The 20670-nt window shown below is 42.4% G+C and overlaps 1 pseudogene; it reads right to left on the minus strand.

Moving 5' to 3' along the window:
• Positions 1-13190: 13190 nt before the first annotated feature.
• Positions 13191-13309, minus strand: LOC120590320 (uncharacterized; annotated as a pseudogene).
• Between the last annotated feature and the right edge of the window lie 7361 nt (positions 13310-20670).

A 20670-nucleotide genomic window follows, 5' to 3' on the forward strand; every position in this document is an offset into this window, starting at 1 on the left:
TACACCTGGACCTTGCTGCGCCTCGTCCTGGTCTTGGTCATGTGCAGTACAGGCAGAGAAGCGGGGGAGTGGGGGGAGGCAGCGATGAGCATGATTTAAAGTGGTGCAGAGAGAAACAGGCGCCCGTAGGAGACCGAACCAGGAGGGAGCCGGGCTTCGCCGGAAGCGAGAGGGCAGAGCAGTGGGATCCAGGGGGGAAGCTCGGCCTGAAGGGGGGCTGCCGGGCATCGACCCTGCAGGGCGTCTCCTGGCTCCAGCACGGGCAGGTCCCAGCATGGCATTCAGAGACCGCGCTAACGAGGGGGAGCATGAGGGCTCCCAGGGACATCGGCCGAGGCCATGAAGGCAGGCGGGGAGGTGCCACCTGCCTGCTTGTGCCTCACACCTACGCGTTCGGGCCACTGGAAGTGGGGTGACAGGGCTTTTAACCTCCCGGTCCTGAGAAAAGCTGAAGCACGTCCCAGCGTCCCCACCCCCTCTCCACACTGGAGAAGCCTGAGGACGAAGGTGGCCCCGAAGCCAGACGCAGCGTCTGAGTCGCAGTCCCCGTGGGCCTCTGTCTCAGCCCCCCCGGCTGTCATCAGCCCTCTGGTGCCCTCAGGTTTGCTCAGTGGTCCTAGGTTTTGTGGTTAGTTGGAAATAACTAGTGCGCTCAGACTAATTTTGGGTTAAATAATGAAGGAGCAAATCAATAATGACTTGCTCATGGGACAGCAGTTTCGTCAATTTAATTTAATGGAAAACAGATTATTTAGGCTCAGACTTAGCTAAGAGGGCGTTCACTTACGTTTCTTTTAAATATTGGATATTGACCGGCCTTTTAATATTTTGAGCATAAGTATCAGTTTTCTCGCTACTCTATGTAGTAATACACTTAATCTCTTCCCCCAGGTTAAAACACTTATTTTTCTAGAATTTGTGTTTGCTTTTCTAGTTTATTTTTTTGATGATATTTACTTACTACCTTGTGAAGATTTGCCTCATTTTATTACTATTATTATTAATTATTGTTATCCTTTTCGTTATCTCAAGTATAGTACTTAATTTTTTTCAACTGATACCCGATATTTCCTTAAATTATTCATGTAGCTTTTCTTCTTGTGACAGGTGAAACCAGGACAGTAAGGCAAACGAGAATAGAATTTGAATAATATAGTACACACATTTCTGAATAAGAGACCAGAGAAGCTGAAAGAGCCTTAAACAGGCAATTCGAGTATATCAACGGCTTATACAATTTAAAGAGCAATTTTGTAATTTCTTAATATAAACAAACATTTCCATGTTATCACGTCTCCCAGAGTAGCTAATTGCTGATGCTGAAAGAAACTGACACGCGAATCACATCTCTGCAGGAACAGCTCAGTTTCAGAGCATTTGTCATCATTTCCCATTGCCTGGTTCCACAGTGACAGCTTTAAAAAAAACAAAAACGAAACTGTTTGTGACGTTGCACTATTCTCCCGAATTGCTAGAGAGAACATTCTTCATGAAGACTTTTCTGTGGCTGTGTTTCCATATGGCACATGGTTTAATAGGAATTGGAAACTAGACCCTCTGAGCCTGAATCACGTACCCTCTTGTGGCTTGAAGGAGTTTCTTTGTTCCTCCGTGGACACATCATCACTCAATATTGTCCCCCACCGCCATCTACCCAGACACCTGCAGCGTACTGGGGAGACTTCTCCCTCACAGGGAACATGTCCCGCGTTCCTGTCCCTGTACGTACAGTGTCCACAATAAAACCTCAGCATTCCTGGCCTCAGATATGGTTAAGAAAAATATCATTTCACCTCAAGACGGTTTTTTGCTCACTAGTACAATCCCTGCGTTTAGCAAAATGCCCGATCGGTAGCAGGATATCAATAAAAGTTTCCTTATGGAATGACCTAATTAAGTGCAATATAGGTATTGCATGTGCATATGTGTGATACATTATGTATTTGCAGGTGTAAATACATGTATGTAGGTGTAAATAAACAAACATAATATATCATATACACACATACATTGACACACAAAGCTATAGCTTTGGCCTGCACAGCTCCGGCAATGTCATCAAAATTTATAAAATTCAGAAATAAACAATTTCAAATAAGCATCAATTATAATCTTACTAAGTATTGAAAGAAAAAATATACAAAAAAATTCTATTATTTGGTATACTAGTTTGAGAGTAAGTAAAGGAGGGTCTAAGGAATATGTAAAAATATTTAAAATATTTTTCACTTGAAATAGGCTTCTTAAATTAATTTCTTAAATATTCAAGTAATTTTCAGAAGTTTATGATTGTCTACAGCTAAATACCTGTGTGGACATCCATGATCTATCTTTTTAGCCTAAGAAGTGACCATCGAGTGACAGTAATCGGAAAGCTGAGATGGCCTCACAGCGTTTAGGAAACAGCCTGAAGAATCAACAAAGACGTAGTGAAAGAATAATACATCGTCATGGAAACGACGTTCTTGATTACTGTTTGTAAGTGTCGTGAGTTACAATACATATTCGAGGTTCTTGTCAAAGGAAGAAAACAATTTCATTAAAGCAGCCTTTTTCCTGCAGGAACAGAGAAAGCAAGCAGCTGACAACAGGAGTCAGAAGAATGTACTCGGGAGCGGTTTATATCCTGCTCTCTCTTTCATTTGAGTTATTTGAATAAACCACAGATTGGGAGAATGAACGAACGGACCCCACGATCACTAGAGAATCAAATGACTCTGTTGCTCTCTCAGGGATTTTGTTCTGGGAAGAGAACTCTGGAAATGAGATCTGTAACGTAGCGTCTTGCTGAAAATGAACTTCTGTGTCGATGGTTTTGAGTACTTCAGATTTTGTAAAATATAGCTTTGAGATTAAGTCGTGCTAAGCGGTGTGAAAAATGATTATGGATTTAAATGAAGTAAAATGATGAATACAGTGAAAATCAGTAGGAACTCTAAAAGAAATGAAGGGGCAATCTCATTTTATTCCAATTTAAATTTAATTTTTAGAACTTCGTTTTTGTCCTTGCTGTTGAAAACCATGACTGGGTTTTCTGGGATGGGGAGTTCTGCGTTTAGATGCATACGTATTCCCTGAATATGGGAAATACATTTTCTTCACAAATTGCAAAGAGGCAATGATATTTTAATGATTAATGTCAAGTATAATTTTATGCATAAAATGATTTCAGAAAAGGTTCGTAAGCCTTGAAATGATCATTTGTATTGCTTGGCATATCATGAAGTGTCCCATTCAAGAAATTTCTAATTATTCAGTCTTCAAACAATTTAAGGATCCATTTGTAAATCAAGGACACAACAGTGCCAGTTGAAGCAGGATTCAAAATATAGGTCAATTTAATGAATGACAGAATAAGGTACGCATATATGTATATGCTTATATATATGTAACGTGCAACAGAGAACATGAACAAGTTTATAAAGTAGTAAAATCGATGCATACATATCAAATATGCAAAGAGTATTTGGAGTGTTTCCGCACAGCATCGGAGATGTATAAAGCAGTAAGACTTGGAAAGCAATGTAATTCAGGAGCTATTAGGTAACATTTTCATATCTGATAACTATATTACAATAAGTTTCATATATGGCCATACCAGGCAACGTAACGAATGTTTTAAAGCTCTAAGACAAATTGAAAATATAAAGGATCCCAATGAAAGGGAAAAATGGAATGATAATTAGGAAAATCAATCTAACAGAAAACAAGAAGCGTAGATAGATGAACATAAAATGTTTGATCAAACACCGTTTGATCAGCATCAGAGTGTTTTTGATTCTTGCTAACTCTTTTTCACTCTGGACCCTTCACACCCATTCACACTGTAGCTGTGGATTTCTGGAATTAACGCACCGGGGAAGAGTGACGAGGACAACGTGAAAAAGCCAGCTCCTTCATTTTCGTTTTTAATATAGGTTCTCAAAACAATGGAGCAAACAAGATTTTCATTAAAAACTATGGAGTTTGCTCTCTGAAGGAGATAAACGTATAATACGTTTGCCACGAATAGTAGATACAGAAAACCCACGATAGCATAAGAATGCTATTTTTTTCCTCCTTCAGAGGCAATAATATGAATGAGTAAGAAGATGGGGCTCTGCTTACCTCCCACTGCGGCCCCTGCAGAATGGGAATTCCCGGGGCTGCCCCACGGCTCCGTCGGGCTGTGTCGGGAGCAGGCGCCTCGACGTTTCAGTGTCCGGGTTCGCACAGGGTGGGGACAGTGCCCCTGGAGCAGCGCCGAGTGGCCTGCACGCAGGAGTCACATCCAAGCCTCGGTTAGATATTGGACTCTGACCCGATGAAATTTACGTAACGTGGACTGGAAGTTGATGAGATGGTCAGCTTTGGGTTTAGATGGCGGGATCTGGGCTTCGAGCTGATCCTGTAGTGGGTTGAGACTCTCGGCAGGCTTCCAGAGAGACGAGTGTTCGAGAAGGATGTGCATTATGGAGGTCTGAGGGCTCCAGGACAGAGGAGGTGCCAGGATGGCCTCGGCGGCCACCCGCCCTGCCATGCCCTCCCACTGCATCCGTGTGAGACGTGTGAGTGCGACGGCCTGTCACTCCCATAGTTAGGTTCCTCAGTAACTAACTCAGACACAAAAGGGGGATGATTCTTGCTGGGTCTGCCCTAAGTTTACCCCGTAAAGGAGGGACTGAAATTCGAGACCCAAAGCCAGAGGTGGCTCCTGTTGTTGAAGAAGCAGACGGCGGGTCGTGGAGGGGGTAGCACGTCAGAGAATGGCAGGCAGGCAGACTCCAGGAGCCGCGAGGGGCTGCGTGTGCCCATAGCTGGGCAGTCAGAGGACAGCGACACTCAGCTCCAGCCCAGGGAGACGAGACCCTGACAGAGGCGCCGGCTTCCTGACCCGTGGCAGACACGCGCTCGTAAGCGCATGTTGGCCTCAGCCAGGACACTCGTAGTGATTTGTTACACAGCAACAGAAAGTTTACACAATCGTGTTCAAAATCTGTTTTTGAAATTGTATAATTAATGCAGTTATTCTTTCCAGCCAATTTTAAACGATGCCCCCTTAAATATCTATTTCGGTAACACGCTCCATTCCCAGGCAAATCTTTTTCCTATGTGCTGGCGATGTAACATTTATTACATTAATTTATAATTGTTTATCACTTAAAAACCGAGTGTTAACTACTTAACGCTGACAAAGAACTTCAGCTCACTTTGGACGGTGAGGATGAATAGGACACGCTTCTTTCTAGAACTCAATCTACTGAGTAACAACACGATGTCAGTTCAACATGTAAGTTGCAGCATCGGCCTCTGAGATGACAGAGGCTTCCGTGTGAGGTGTCACGAGTGGACGGATGAAGAGGGGGACAGGAGGAAATGTGTGTGGAGCATCGACGGGTCGATAATTTTTTTCAGCTAGACAGTAGAGGGGGTTTTGCGCCTAAAAGGAGCACCCAGAAGACATTCAAAGAAAGGAAGTAGTTATGTGCATTTGGGAGACCGTGAAGAGTTTGGCATGATCTAGTATCAAGTGTATTGAGCGATCAAAATAATAACATTAACTATTACGGCAGCCGCTGACCGAAGCGTCAGCACGTGTCAGGGACTTCAGCTGTGCGCGTGGCGCGCAGTGCTAAATTCATCCTTCGCAGCAGACCCCCCTGACGGATCTTCCTCATTTTCCCAGGAAGCAAGGAGTCATGAGAAGTGAGGGCAAGGTCATGATTTGGTGTCCCTTTTAGATAAACACGCTGTGTTTACTCAGGACTAGTTTAGTTGGCTCAGGGGGAAAATGCATTATTAATAATGAAGTTTATACACTCTTCTCTTTATGTTCAAAATAATGGTTTACTATGTGTGATTTTTCCTCAAAATGTCCCTCTTAGATCAGCATCTTTGTATTTCCCCATCGCTTGTAAATATTTAATAACCGACTTAGGGAAAAAAGGAAAGGAAGGGAGGAAGCGTGGCCGCCGGTGCTGGCCGATCCCGCGTGCGGACGCGCGCCCACCTGGGTGGCTCCGGTCCCGGGGGGCGCACGGGGGGCACGGGGCAGGGGAGGCACATGCGTTCTGCACCCGCAGCCCGCTCGATGCCCGGCCCCCCACACCTCTTCCCCCTTCCCGCCCCTAGGGGTTCAGCCCTCACACTGAACAGGGCGCACGTGTAACCCCGCTTTCCGCAGTCATCGTCTGCCTTCCTAACGGGACTCCCCACACTCTGTCACGGTTTCGCCCAACGACGCGGGTCGGTTGTCTCTCCCCACTAGACGGGCCGCTACCGAGGGAGGAGCCTCATCCCTTCTGTTCATCACGGACTCTCGAGAGCCTCTCGGCACGTGGAATCAACTCAGGTAAGAACAAGACCCCGGTGCCGGCGCATGCGACAGGCTTTTCCTCCCGCCACGCACGTGTGCAGTTGGGTAGGTCGTACTGTTCAGAGAGCGGAAGATAAATTGGCTAGAGGTGACATAATGTGGGGACCTGTGACATCTTCACCAGCTTCATTAAGATGAGCGAGAAGTATCACAGGGCTCTGTCGCACAGAGAGATGCAGATGGAAAGCACGAAGCCATAGTCTGTTAAGCCAAGACTTTGACCTTTGTGCTTTATTGCAGGATCTTGCAATACTTGCCTCTTACTCCTGCCATTACATTTTCAGGGTCAAACACCAGCAATTCGGGGGCCGCTGTTTTGTGGGGTGAGCTGTCCTTTCACTATGATTTGGGGGCATGGCCCTGGGCGTGTGCTGACCGTCTCCCGTGCCCGTAGTTTTTGGTGTATGCTGGTTGCAAGGGACAAGCGTAACCAGCTTAAATAGGTATCTTTTCTCTTTCCTTTCAATAGGAAAAAAGGTCCTTACGTGCCTTTGTGTTAATGCCAAGATGTTTAATTTCACTCCGCGTACAAAGTAGAAAGTAAAAGGTTTTCAAGGCGATCAGACTAAACGGCAAAGAGAATTAAAAAAAAAAATGAAATAATAACATCCTGTCTTAAAATGGTGAAGAAATAGACGAAGAAATATGCTTATTTTTAAAATACGCGTTCCTACAGAATCAGGACTGTGAGTTCCAGCTGTCAGACCGTTTGGCTGTGGCAAACTTGTGTTTTGAGCAGTGTGATATCCCACAGGTGCATGCGATGCAGCACTGAATAGGAAAATTGCATCGAGTGCTTAAATCACTACATCTTCAAGGATTCACGTTCCTGAAGGGCGGCGAGGGGACGGGCTGCTCGAGGCTGCGGCGGGCCGTCTTCCTGGGCGTCTGTCCCTTTGACTTCTCTTGCTCGCATTTTGCCTCAGCGTGGTCCCGCCTTTCCTTGTCCACGATTTCCAGTGCGGCCTCACTGCACGCCTTGGAGAGTTTTGCTTGACATTTCATCTGACTGTTTCATTCCGAAGCTTTCCTCTGCCGTGCTGCCTCTTTAAACGGCACCAAAACCCCATTTTTTTCACAAAGCCGTGTCCTTTTCGTCCGAGCGGGGCACAGTGTTAAACTTTTCCCTGCTCGTCCCCAGTTTGCACAAATCCATAAGCTTGTCTGTCCTGCGTGATGTCCATCCGCATCACCATTGAGCCCAGGCTGTACTCACGATCTCCATGTTCCTAGTGCCCTAGACCCCGCGCTCTGTCCAGGCCTCGATGCCCCGGAAAATGAGGGCCAAGGCCATTTCATAGAATTTCTCCATGCACAAGAAAAGACACGTTTTGTGAGTGTGAGTGCGGATGTTGAGAACTATCTCACTTCATGCTTTTGGCCACCTCTAAAGTCTCCTTCCTCAATTACATTCCAGTCTTCCTCTCTCTCTTACCTACACTTTCTCAAAGGTTCTGTGACGCCTCTGCATAGGAGCAGCTGGAAACATAATGGAGTTCGACTTACTATATGGAGTGCTTTGAAATGTCTCTCTTTGGCTGGATTTTAAAACGATAATAGAGGGTGTCATGGAAGGAACTTATTTTGAAAATCCAGAACTCATTTGCATCCATATTGTATTTTGAGTCAAGGATTTAGGAAGGTCAAATGCTTTCATTGAGTTCGGATAATAGATAGAGGTCACTGTTCTCTTCAGACAAAAACCCTTGATGATATTTATTCATGAACCGGGACAATCTCAACAGTAAAATAATTCATTGCCCAAAATATCTTTGCTGAAAAATTCAAATAGCCAGATGGTGGTTGTACAGCCTTATATCCTTTCAAAATATGCTGTAGTCGACAGATTGTAGTCGGGGAGGGAAAGAGAAGTTGATATTCGGTGTAGCTGTAATAACGTACCCGTCTCTCTCCTGCACCCAGAGTTACAGGAGGACAAGATGATGCAAGAAAATAGTATTTTCCTTGGTACAGGTCATGATATTTTGTGCTAAAAACTAATATACTCCACTTTGACTCTTAATCAGTTATTTGCTTATGTAAGAAAGGGCGGGATATCTGGTCTTAAAAATGTTATTGTTGGAACGTCCATCAAGATAAGACAATGGTCCTTCTACATCATAAAATTCAACAGTTTAATTCGTTATTATTTAATACTCAGTGAAAATCTATCAAGTCTTTTGTCTTATTTTGCTAAGTAAGTTTAAATGTTACTTGCCGATGTAAGAGCTCCAAAGAGCCGCCAACTAGCTCCTGACAAAATGTGTGTCTCTTGTGAGAGGCTTCTCTTGATTTCTTTTCTACTGTTAATATGATACAGAGTTGAGGCTTAGGAATTTTCAGGCATTAAAATTGGGACCTATAATTATAACAGTTGTAGTTTTCTGATAAATGCAATTGTCCGTAATAGGCCACATTCCTTTTTAAAACTTTTTGAAGCAGGTGACAGAGAGTTTTCACACGTTTGAGGAGTGTGGTAAATAAATGGGAACTGTCATTTCAGCCAGATGTCTTGTCAGGCAAAACTTTTACTGAAGAAGCAGACGTATGAAAGATCAGCAGATTGCTTTAGAACAAATATATTTTATTTCTACAAAAATTTCTATAAATTAAAAGTAAGCCATTTGTAGAGGCAGAATAATTCAGGATGAGGATGTCACGTCCGTGCTCCGTCGTGGCCATGCCCAGGGCCTTCGCGTGTGTGGTTTTCTCCCTGGAATGTACCCCCACCCCTCACCCCGACTGCCACTCATCTGTTTCCACGTCTGATAACTGCACCGCATCCTTCAGCTGTCAGTTCAAATGCCGATTTCTCTCGGAAGGCTCATTCCACCCATACCAGTTTATGTTCCCTGCATTCGTTTGAATCTTTCCTATTTCGCTCTTACTACAAATGCAGTTTATAATTATTGACATAACTACCTGATGGATGTCAGACTCCTGTATTAAATCACATCCCCTATAAATGCAGATATTGTATCTGTTTTTTTGTTTTTTGGTTTTTGGGATTTTTTTGTTTTGTTTTACTAGAACGTGTCCATTGTCTGGCGTAAAAATATTTGTCAAAAGAATAAGCTTGAATTAAAGAAGACATAGCACTTGGGTCACCATCTTAGTTATTAAATGTAAATAAATTTCCTGGGAAAGGGTTTTAAGGAACTTCTCTGTGCAGCTTTGCGAACATCGCCCTTTGTAATGTCTTAGGTTACAAGGACTGTGCCAGGGGAAGAGGTTGTCAGGCTTGTGTTGGAACGTGGGACTTTCTGGGAAGAAGTGGGTGGGATCCATCTTTGATATTGGGGAGGTCCAGTGGCAAGAACTGCCGCTAAACAGATGCTCCACAAGGAAAGCCAGTGAACGAAGAGTTTGCATCAGCTCAGTACCCAGAACCAGAGCGGCCGTTCTCAGCTCTGTGAGAATCGACACCCCCTGGGGATAACCAGTGTGCACACCCTGGTACAGAATCCACAGCACATAGAACTGACCCACTCACATTTATTCAGGAAAATTTATTTTGAGGTCCCAAATCAAAATAGTAATGAATTATAATATATTTAAACCTTAAAACATGTGAACTACAACTGCAGACGATAACGTGCCGTGCGTTTTGAAGGCATTGTCTGATTTGGGGGGGCTGTGGAAGAGCTTGGGGTTCCGATAACGAATGGTATGGAAACTCATCAAGTTATAGGGAAGACTGGCAAAATGCAAGGGGGTGAAACAGGTCAATATGTCAAATATAGATTATTATAAAGTTTCAGTTGATACAATAAAGTCACTTTGGTGATTTAATTCTTTCTCTTCTGTCTTATTAGTCTTCATGGTACAACTAAAAACTTAGCAAAAAACAATATAATAAAATATTATATATTGTATCTAAATTTCAGTCATATAATAATATCATACAGTTACACAGACAGAAATAACTATTTGTGAATGAATTGTAAAATCGTGAAAGAAATGTTTGTTAATTAGTTGTTATTTGCTAAGCTTTTCTTTTAAATGGGTCCTTAGAGGCACGTTTTATTCCTGCCTAGAACTGCAGCTGTGTCTAAATACATAACGGGGAGTTATTTAGCTAACTGGATGGGAACCATAAAAGCCCAAGAAACTAAAGAAGGTTGTCTCGAATGTGGGTGTTAGGTTACTGTCTCTGTATTTAGTTACGTGATTCAACGCACATAATAGTTGAAAGTTCCCCCACCCTCTTGTGCACTTTGGGGGATAAAAAATCGTCTCTAGAACTTGTCTGTAGAAAATGCATGGATGCTATTTTAATAAATTTCAGCAAAAATTAAATGAACACTGCTGTATTAACACCTACGGTATATCCTATAATATTCTGAACCCCAGTATGAAAAGACTCGCAGCTTCTATGAAAGCTTGAGGCAGAATGTTCTTTATAAGACCTTTAAATAAAGTATTAAAATTATTTAGAACTCTCCTGTGGTGCCTGCCTCCTCTCTCCCTTTGTCTCTCTGTCTCTCTGTCTCTCTGTCTCTCTGTCTTTGTCTCTCTCTCTGTCTCTCTCTGTCTCTCTCTCTCTCTCTCTCTCTGCCTGTTTATCTCTCTCTATTTCTGTATCATTTTTGAAATCTTGATTCTTGCCAGTCAGATATGCTTCATTCGGTGGGGTGTGATTCACCTGCTTCAGCATATACAAGTGAAATGAAAAGATACTTACTAGCTCTACTGTCTTCCACGTCACCACTGTGACCATGGCCGCGTGGGTGGCGATTCAGGGGTCCCCGAGCGCGAGGTGTGTTCCATTGGCGCCTCTCTGCCCTGCTGATGGGGGAAACGAATCTGTTTTTTCATGAGAGGGAAGTGGAAGGTAGAAAAGCAGGTGTACAGGGGGCCGAACCTAGCAGTCCCGTGTGTGTTCGTGAGATGCGGACCTTCTCGACAGCAGCAGGTGTGAGGCGCTGCGTGGTGGGCTGATTCGAGGAAATCATAAAGGCTCTTGAGTGATCTCAAAATAATGAAATTCAGAACTTACCGAAATTGCATTCTGTGGTCTAAGTCAAAGTGTTGGTTTAAAAAGAATGGGGAATTCTGTGTAAACGTCATGACAGAAACTAAAATCCTGAGTAGCCTCCAGGACTTAATAAAGAGCCAACATGCCCAGCCGATTCTGTTTCTAGAATCTGATCATCTTTTTCATCTGTATTTTCTCTTAAGTGTTGGCCTCTGGTTTGTTTATCCTACTCAACTGTTCCACTCACCCCTGGGTGCTTAACCCTGATATTTTGTGTGATCTACAAATAGAAAGTAGCAAAAATAAATTGAACAAATCCTGGTACATACTCTCTCTTTCCCTGTTTCTTTTTTATGACTTTTCTAGAACAAAAGTTCTGGGGTGCGACAGAGGTGAATTGAATATACTTTAACTTCTAGTCCACCCTGTGGTATGGTCATGTTTATATTTTGAGATGATTAAATATACAAATTTATCAAGTCAAATTTAGCCTGAAAGGATTTCCTTGGTCCTTCATTTATTTTCAGGTTTTTCAAGTTCTGCTCTGTTCCCTTACTGATGGCTCCTCCGTGAAATTCAATCTACTTGTTTTCTCAATCGTTGGAATCCGTGTTCCTAATTTAGTCCTGATTATAGTGCATTCTTTATTTTAGCATAAACATTTATTTACTAACCCTAGGGATGATCTTAATTAAACCAAGAGTTGCATGTTTTTGATAATGATAATTGAATACAGTAATGGGGTGGGGAAAGCATAGAGGTTTGCTCATTGAGCTGAGCATGTGGACCCTCACGGCTGACTCCTGTCCGGAGGGTGGTGACGTGTGTCCTCTGCTTTTGCTGTAGACCTGAGCGCAGGTGGCACTGTTTGTGGCGCTGTCCGCCCCCGGTTTCCCGTGTTCGGGTTTTGTGGTTTGCTTCCTTCCCGGCTTCCTTCCCATCCTGTTCCTGGCTTGGAGCAGACGCACGGTGTATGGCGGTGTATGAAGAAGGCGCGGGCGGCCTGAGTCATTTGTTGTTTATTTATTTATTTTTTTGCCATCAGCTGTGCTTTCTTCAGACTCCTCTCCGAGGTTTCAGAAACCCGTCTCGTTTGCAGTGCGCTCTCAGATTTCGGGGTGAGGCCTTTGCCGCCAGCTGCGCTGCCACAGTCTGGTTTGGCCGCGGCACCGCTTTTCCTCGGAGCCACCGCCGCGCCTGCCCCGGGCGCACGGGTCACAGCGATCGCACGGGTCACAGCGATCGCACAGGGTCACAGCGGTCACACGGGTCACAGCGGTCACACGGGTCACAGCGATCGCACAGGGTCGCAGCTGTCGCTGTCCGCCCCGCAGGCTCTCGGAGCGGGGCTGGGGCTGGGGCGCGCTGCGCGGTTCCGCGCGCGGATGGGCTCGGCCCGTTGCGCAGACGGGCTCGCCGGACCGGCGCGCGCCGATGGCCCCCCTTTGACGTTAGAGGGGCCGCCGGCTTCCGTGGAGACTCTGAGGTTCGGCAGCGGGGCGCCGGGCCCCACGCACTTGCTTTCCGGGTTGGGTTGTGCGGGCCTCGTTCTGTTCGTGGTGAGAGGTTCTGCAGGCGCTGAGCAGGGAGTGTTGTTTGGACTAGAAAAGCAGCGCCCATCAGGGAATATGGCAGCTGTGTGCAGAAGGGAGGAATGTAGATTTTTTAAAAAAGGCATAAAAATGAGAATAGAGACTCTAGAATAATAGCGTAACTGCTCTTTTTTTAAAATTTATTTTTATTTATTTTTATCTTTTAAACTTTTTTTTTTTTAAGACGAGGCAACCCTTGGTTGACAAGGACCTTGCAAAAGACCTGTCAATTTATAATCCCTTATTTTTTAATGTTTTATTTTTACGCCTACAGCACCTGGTCTTCGTAGCTGGTCTCCCATCCAAGTGCTAACCAGGCCCGACCCTGCTTAGCTTCTGAGGTCAGACGGGCTCGGGCACGTTCAGGGTGGCGTGGCCATAGACGGCCACTCTTTTTTAAATGAGTGATATTTGGTAATTGGTTCAATTCAGGGACAAAATTAAAACAATTATTTCAAGCTTTCGAACTAGTTTAAGTTTGATATCTTGAGACGTTTATAAATGAGAACTAAGCGAAAGGGATGGAGCTGGCAATGCGGGTCAGTGTCGCACGTGAGATTAAGCAGATATTCAGATATTGTAATGAACATTCATTTGGAAATTTAGGATCAAACTTAAGAAAAATCAGTCCCAGAACTACTGTTTATTGGGCGCCTAACGTTTGTCCAGTCCAGCGCCCATCACTCCTGTGTCTCCCTCGCTCCTGAGTCTCCCTCGCTCCCACGTGACATTTGTTAACTGTCGCCTTTCCCAGAGATTCCGGGATGGAGGGTGTGCGGGGCAGGAACTTCGTCAAGGCCGCTGACTGGGAGCTGCAGGACCCGTGCCCTGTCAGCTTGAGAAGAGAGGTTCGGGAGGCAGTGGTAGCGTTAGAGTTAGGGATAAAGGGTGTCCCCCAAAACAACGGTGGGGTCGGAGTGGAGATGGGAAAGCACGTGAGAGGGAGCGAGGCCAGGGCTGGATGAGCACGGGCCACGCAAACGGGGAGGAGAGAATTACTGTAAAATGTTATTACATCGGTAAAAGTTAAAGTGATTAGAAGTATAAAATAGGACTGTTCATAGGCCGAATCACATAGCATTAGATTATTATATTAAGAACCAAATTATAGTATGAAAATTTTACATACCATGGCTCAGTGAATATTGAATAAAACAGGAAATGCGAGTCAGGCAAAAAAAAAAAAAGGATTTGAATTATTAAAAAGCTATAGACTACATTTAACCAATCAATAATAGCAAAAAGAATACAAAATATACAACTTTACATTCCTATGAAACATTGAAAAATTTATGGTATATTCCCCTCTAAGTTTCTTCTAAATTTTCACTAAACATATCGTATAATTTGTATTTTCTGACCACAATGTAATATAATTTAACATCAAAAGTGTAAAAATGTTAAATAACTATTATTTAAATTATAGGAACACTCTTCAGGAATTCACGGTCATCAGAGGAAATTCTGGACCAACAGAAGATAAAGAAAATCTATACCAATTGTATTCAGTTCCGTGTCTGGTAGAGGCCTGATACCTGCATTGTGTAGATAATTTTCCTGTGCCAATCTCACTTGGCCATGAAGAATATCAGTGTTTTGATTATTGACTCCATAGTGGCTTCAAATTGAACTGATCATTTTAAATAATTAATATAATGTAAACGCTATAAAAATGCATTGAAATCCGATTGTGAGAACATGCACTAAAATGTTAATAGTGTTCTTAAATGTTCTATAGCTTTGTAAATTCCGAGGGTCATCCAACCAATTCTGCTGTGTCGGAGCTCATTGCTTCTCCAATTGAGATGGGCTTTTCTGATTATTTTCTCCGATGCTGGATGCCAAGGTAAATAATTGTAATGTTAGTATCACGAGAGAGTTAATATATTACTGTGAGCAAACCACTTCTTCTTCAATTGGTAGTTTAAGCTGCAAACTTAACTTGACTTTCCAAAATGAGTCAAGGAAGCAAACATGACTCCTCTAAAAGCAGCGAGCGAATTGAGGAGTAAACATAATTTACACAGTGAACTATTTCTGAAAGTGTCAAGAGTCAGAATAAGTATTTTGGGACCAGTATTTTCTATCCTAAGTTATTATCATGAAAGAGTTAATAAACCTCCAAAACAGTAAGTAATTTACTATTGGGGCGGGGAGGGAGGTAGGTTTAGGGCTGTTAATAAGCATTATATGAATTGAAACTGTTGTTTCTTGTTTTCTTTAGTGAAACAAATGTATAACATGCCACGGCTAATAGGAAAGATACTTAGGCACTTTCTATACAGCAATTTCGTTCTAAGGAACAATGATAAATGTTCTTCCTCTGGAATGAGAATAGGAAATTACTTGACTACAAACCATTCAATCTAGTATTATTAATTATGTAGAGAACTTCATGATTTAATGAAATTTAGATAGCCTTGCAGGAAGCAATGCGATTTTGTAATATACTGACAATTAGCTAAGGAATGTATCATGTATATTTTATCCATATTTCTCGACATCAAACTCTGATACATTAGAAGCATGAAGAATGAGAACCTGTATCAGTCATTTTTGAACACTAAAAACGTCGTCTTTAAAGAAAAGGAAATATTCTGCAAAAAAAAAAAAAAGTTTTATAACAATTGATTTGACAGTGAGACCAAACATCTAAAAGTGCTTTGTGTGTGTGAAGTAAGTTGAACTACTCCAAGGAGGAAAATCAGTTAGAAAACGGTTAGAAGTTATTGGTCGTTCCTTGGGACGAGATCTTTTTAATTTTTGAATTCTCACAGTGCTTTGTGTTTCTCTTGTAGCACATATTTGTCATTTATCCTTCGTATTAGTTATGTCTTGCCTCTTAAAAGAGTATTTGCAGTGAATAGCATATGACATCCGCTTTGAAGAGACCTAAGTTAAAATTCTGATTTACTTAGAATCTTGAATCTCAGTTTCCTTATTTGAGAAATGGGGAAAGTGAAACCTTTACAGAGTTTTTCTTGTCATAAAGATCATTTTCAAGAAACATAAGAAATCTAGGAGGCACCCAACAAAATTAATTTTACCAGAGTGTAAGCTACTTCTGTCCTTTATGTCTGTCTGTTTTCCATAGGGTCTAGAAGAGTGCCAGTTACGTAGTAGTCTTATTAGCAGAAGAATATATATATAAATCAATAATAATAATTCTAGAGTTAAGGTATGTCATTTACCTACAGTGGGTTAAGAGGAAGAGGTGATAATGTTCAACATTAATTTAGTGACGGATCCAGGGGTTTAACTAGTTAAGAATATTTCCATTTTAAGTAACAGAATTGCAACCCTATTCAGTAACAGAAATGACACAGTATGATTCTGTATTAATTTACTAATAACCGTACTACTGCATGAAATTATTTTACCTCTAGTTTGTTTATTCTTTTATTTTCTGGGTCTTCCTCTGAGAGGTGGGTTCCATAAGGGCAGGGAAATTGTCACTGACATTCAGTCCCGTGCATCCCACACCCGGAAGATGGCTGGAAATAATAGAACTGTCATAGCTGTCAGACGAATTGCATTTCTGTTATTCTCACAAGGCTTGTCTCCCCACAAGACTCCAGGCGTCCTCGTGGCAGAGGCTCTGCTTACTTGCCAGTTGTCCCCTCCTTTGCTCAGAAGCGGCTGCGTGTGAGGAGGACGTGACAGAGGACAATTATTTTAGGAATTCAATAGTTCGTGTGTCTTTGGAGTCCTTAAATAGAGTCTGTCAAAAGTCTTATGTGGCCCCAAATTAATGTTCTAATGGTTGTCTAGAGGGCATATATAAAATCAGCTAAAATGTGTAAACATAATTTTTCTGGTATATAACATAGTAAGTGTAAGATAAATGTTAATGCTTAGTGCTAGTACTTCGAATGGCTACCAAATTATTTCATATTGCCTTTTCTCAAGTATTAGGGACACTTCAGATTTGCATCTAATTGAGGCTACTTGATGGGGATTTAAGAGGGAAGAGTCAAAATCAGGGAGCGTCAAAGTCCTGTGAGCGCTGGAACAGTAAGTAATTCCTTGTTCGAAGATGGCTCGACCGAAGGCCTTAGCCCCCCTTCAACGCTCGGTTTCTGGCCCTTAAACAAGATGAAGTAAGAAACTGGATGACTCGCAAATAATCACAGTTTGTTCATTACAAACTTATCAGGATATTATCAGACTTACCAGGATAGTCTGTTTAATCCCCGTTTTTTGTAATGTCAGTGGACCGCAGTTCAAGATCTCTCTCTCTCTCTTCACACACACCCCACACCCACACACACACATCTCACAAGTATAAACCTTTCTTTGGGTAATACGTACTGATAAAATCAACATTATCAGCTTTATATACTTCTACTTTTTTAAAAAAAAAATGTTCCATATCAGATATATGATTTCCAAATATTTTTTTCTCAATCTATAGCCAAGTCTTTAATTCTCTTACCAGTGCCTTTCACTGAAAAAAAAAAAAAAAGTGCTTAAATTTTTAATTTATCATTTTCCTTTATGGATTGTGATTTTGGTGTCTTCTCCAAATACTCTTTGCCAAACTCCAGAACATGAAAAATTTTCTCCTACGCTTTCTTCAAAAATATTAGTTTTCTATTCAAATATATTCACCATTTAGTGTTAATTTTTGTGTAATAGTGTGAGGTTTGGGTCAAGGCCTTTAATTTTTTTTTTGCATATGGATGTCCAGTTGTTTCAATACCATTTATTGAAAAACCATATTCTTTCTCCACTTAAAAATATTGCATATATCTGCCTCGGTCAAAAATTAAAATGTCTCATTGGCACAGGTCTGTTTCTGGACTCTGTTCAGCTCTGCTGATTCAGACGTTGCCTTTCCCAGCACCATGCCGTCTGATTACTGCAGCTTAAAAAACAAAACAGCTTTCCTGAGGTACGCCTGAAATATTAAAAAAACTGAGCACATTTACTCTCTCTATAATTTGACGAGTTTGGAGATATGCATACTCCCGTAAAACCATGGCACAATCAGTGTAATAAACATGTCCATCGCCTCCAAAAGTTCCTCCTCCCTGCGTGCGTTGCTGGTTTTGTAAGAAAAAAGCGTGAGATCTAACCTGACACGTTTTTAAGTGTACAGAGCAACGCTGTTACCTGTAGTCTCAATGTCATAGATCTCTAGCAGTAACTCGTCTGCTGTAACTGAAACTCTGGACCCACTGGACGAGCACTCCCAGCCCCGCCCCCCAGTCCCGGCCTTCACCATTCCACTGTCTGTTTCTGTGAATTGACTATTTTAGGTTCCTCACGTAAGGGAAATCATGCAGTATTTGTCCTTCTGTGTCTGGCCTCTTTCGCTTGGGAGAATGTCCTCTAGGTTCATTGATGTTGTCACATACGGTAGGATTCCTTATTTTTTAAGGCTGTATGGTATTCCATTATATGTTAATACCACATTTTCTTTATTCATTCGTCCATCCGCAGATACCTAGATTGTTTTCATACCTTGGCTATTTGAATGATGCTACAATGAACACGGGGGTGTAGCTATCTCTACAAAATCCTGATAGCAAACCATGCATCTGATAAGTGGTTAATATCTAAAAAAAATAAGGAACTCCTGAATTCAGTAGCATATGTAGAAAGATACAGATATAGGTATAGGTATCGATATAAGTATAGGTACAGTTATAAATATAGGAATAGATATAGATACAGGACTCAGTATAGGTGTAGGTATACGTATAGGTGTAGGTATAGGAGTACATATAGGTATAGCTATACACACAGCTGTGTCCATAGGCACAGCTGACATCCCAAGACTGGCCGAGTAGAATGGGGGAAAAATGGCTTCCTTGGTGATGTCATCAAACCACGGAGCTCCCAGCCCTGGAGCTGCAGTGTCCTTCTGTGATGTGGTTTTTCATTAGTTACCATTTCCGGAAAATGGGAGGAAAAATCAAGGTTGAATGAGAACCTCTTGGTTAAACGAATGAAAATATTAAAGACCATTAGAAGGAAGTTCTGGTTCTAAAAATAATAAGCGTAGCCATCTGCCTTTGTGTTCCTTATTTTTTTGTAGTCAGTTGATATACTTGCCTTTCTAGTATTTTACATTATTTAAAAAATTTATCTGGAAATAGAGACGAAACATTTCTGGTACTGACGGATGCTTAGCGGGTGGTTGAAATCAGACTGCTGTCATGTGAGTGTACCCACATTTCTAAAATGTGTGGAATCCTCTGCTTGCAGTTGCTCTTAATGATAATCTTCTTAGAGATTTTTATCCACTGATTCTTAAATATTTTGGATCGGTGCCTTAGGATGGAGAAAAAGTCTAATAGGGAATATGTTCCTCCTTAACCATTTAAAATTACCTGAGGCTTGATAACACATATCTTACTCAACTTTTTCACGATGATAGAGGGGAAGATAATTATGCAACGTTCATTCTCGTTAAGCAGTACAAGCTTTGCTCCTGCAAGTTAGGCCGGCGAGTTGTTCAGGAAACCTTTGTATTACTGCAGAACCGGTGCGGCGTGAATACAGCAGACTAACAGAATGATGCTGAGGCATTTTCACTTGGGGAGCAGACTGCCCAGGGTTCAAATCCCACCCCAGCTACTTACTCTTGGTGTGACCGTGGCCCAATTATGTGGCCGTTTTAAGTTTGGTCTATAATAATGGAATAGTGATAGAATTCAGAATCTCCTTTACAGAGAGCTTGAAAGGATAAGGTGGACGATGCTTACGAAAGACTTACTATTTAGCACAGAACGCAGCATATGACTTGTGCTAAAAATTCTTAGGTATTATTAATTAAGTAACTTAAAACGAAGGTCTCTGTCGTCTTAAAGCTCCACACAGTCCACCCCATAAACCTTCAGAAGCCCCACTATCTAAATGACTATCAGTTCCTACTGAGTTAACTCAGTCAGTGTGCAAGCACATGGGCAGATTTCGTAGCCCTTTTATAAAACAAATTGCTCATGAAAAGAGATCTTCAGATCTCCACGAGACGAAGCAAGAGCATTTTTCAAATCTGTCTAAAAGAGAGGAGGGGCTTGCCCCGAGCCCCAGGAGTTCGAACCCTCAGACCAGCGCACGGTCAGCCCCCGGCGATGGCCCCGGACACCATCCCAGCGCTCTGCCCAGCTGCTGGTCTGGCTGCTGCTAAGGATCTGAGCTCTTTCCAATCTCTCTCTCCAGTTTGGGGTGACCGTTTGTCCTGTGACTTCACTACTTTGACAGATTTGAGAAGAGTCATGGCTTCTCACTTTTCTTTTTCCTTTTTCCTGTCGTGAGAGTAGGGGTGACGATTGCCAAGCTCTTTATATGTCGCAGCAGAAATTCCTCATTGCGTTTTTTAGAAACATGAGTATTTAAGTTTAAAAATGCGTATCATCTTTCGCTTAGTCATAGGCGTTTAAGATTCTCCCGTGTTCTTCCATGTCCTTTCGTGGCTTCGTAGGTTATTTCTTTTTCGCGCTGAATAATAATGTCCCGCTGCCGGGGTGGGGGGCGCCTTTTACTTCTTCGCTCACCTCCTGAAGGGCATCTTGGTTGCTTAAAAGCGTTGGCGAGTATGAACGAGGCCTCTGTAAATATTTGCGTGCAGCTTGTGAGTACATAAATGTTCAACTCCTTTGGGTAAATACCAAAAAATGGAATTGCCGGATTGTATTGAAACAGTGTGTTCGGTTTCGTAAGAAGCCACCGAACTGTCTTTCAGAGTGGCCGCACCATTTGCATTCCCGCCAGCAGCTAGTGAGAGGTCCAGGGGT

Source organism: Pteropus medius, unplaced genomic scaffold (assembly GCF_902729225.1).
Source record: "Pteropus medius unplaced genomic scaffold, Ma_sr-lr_union100, whole genome shotgun sequence".
NCBI lineage: Eukaryota > Metazoa > Chordata > Mammalia > Chiroptera > Pteropodidae > Pteropus > Pteropus medius.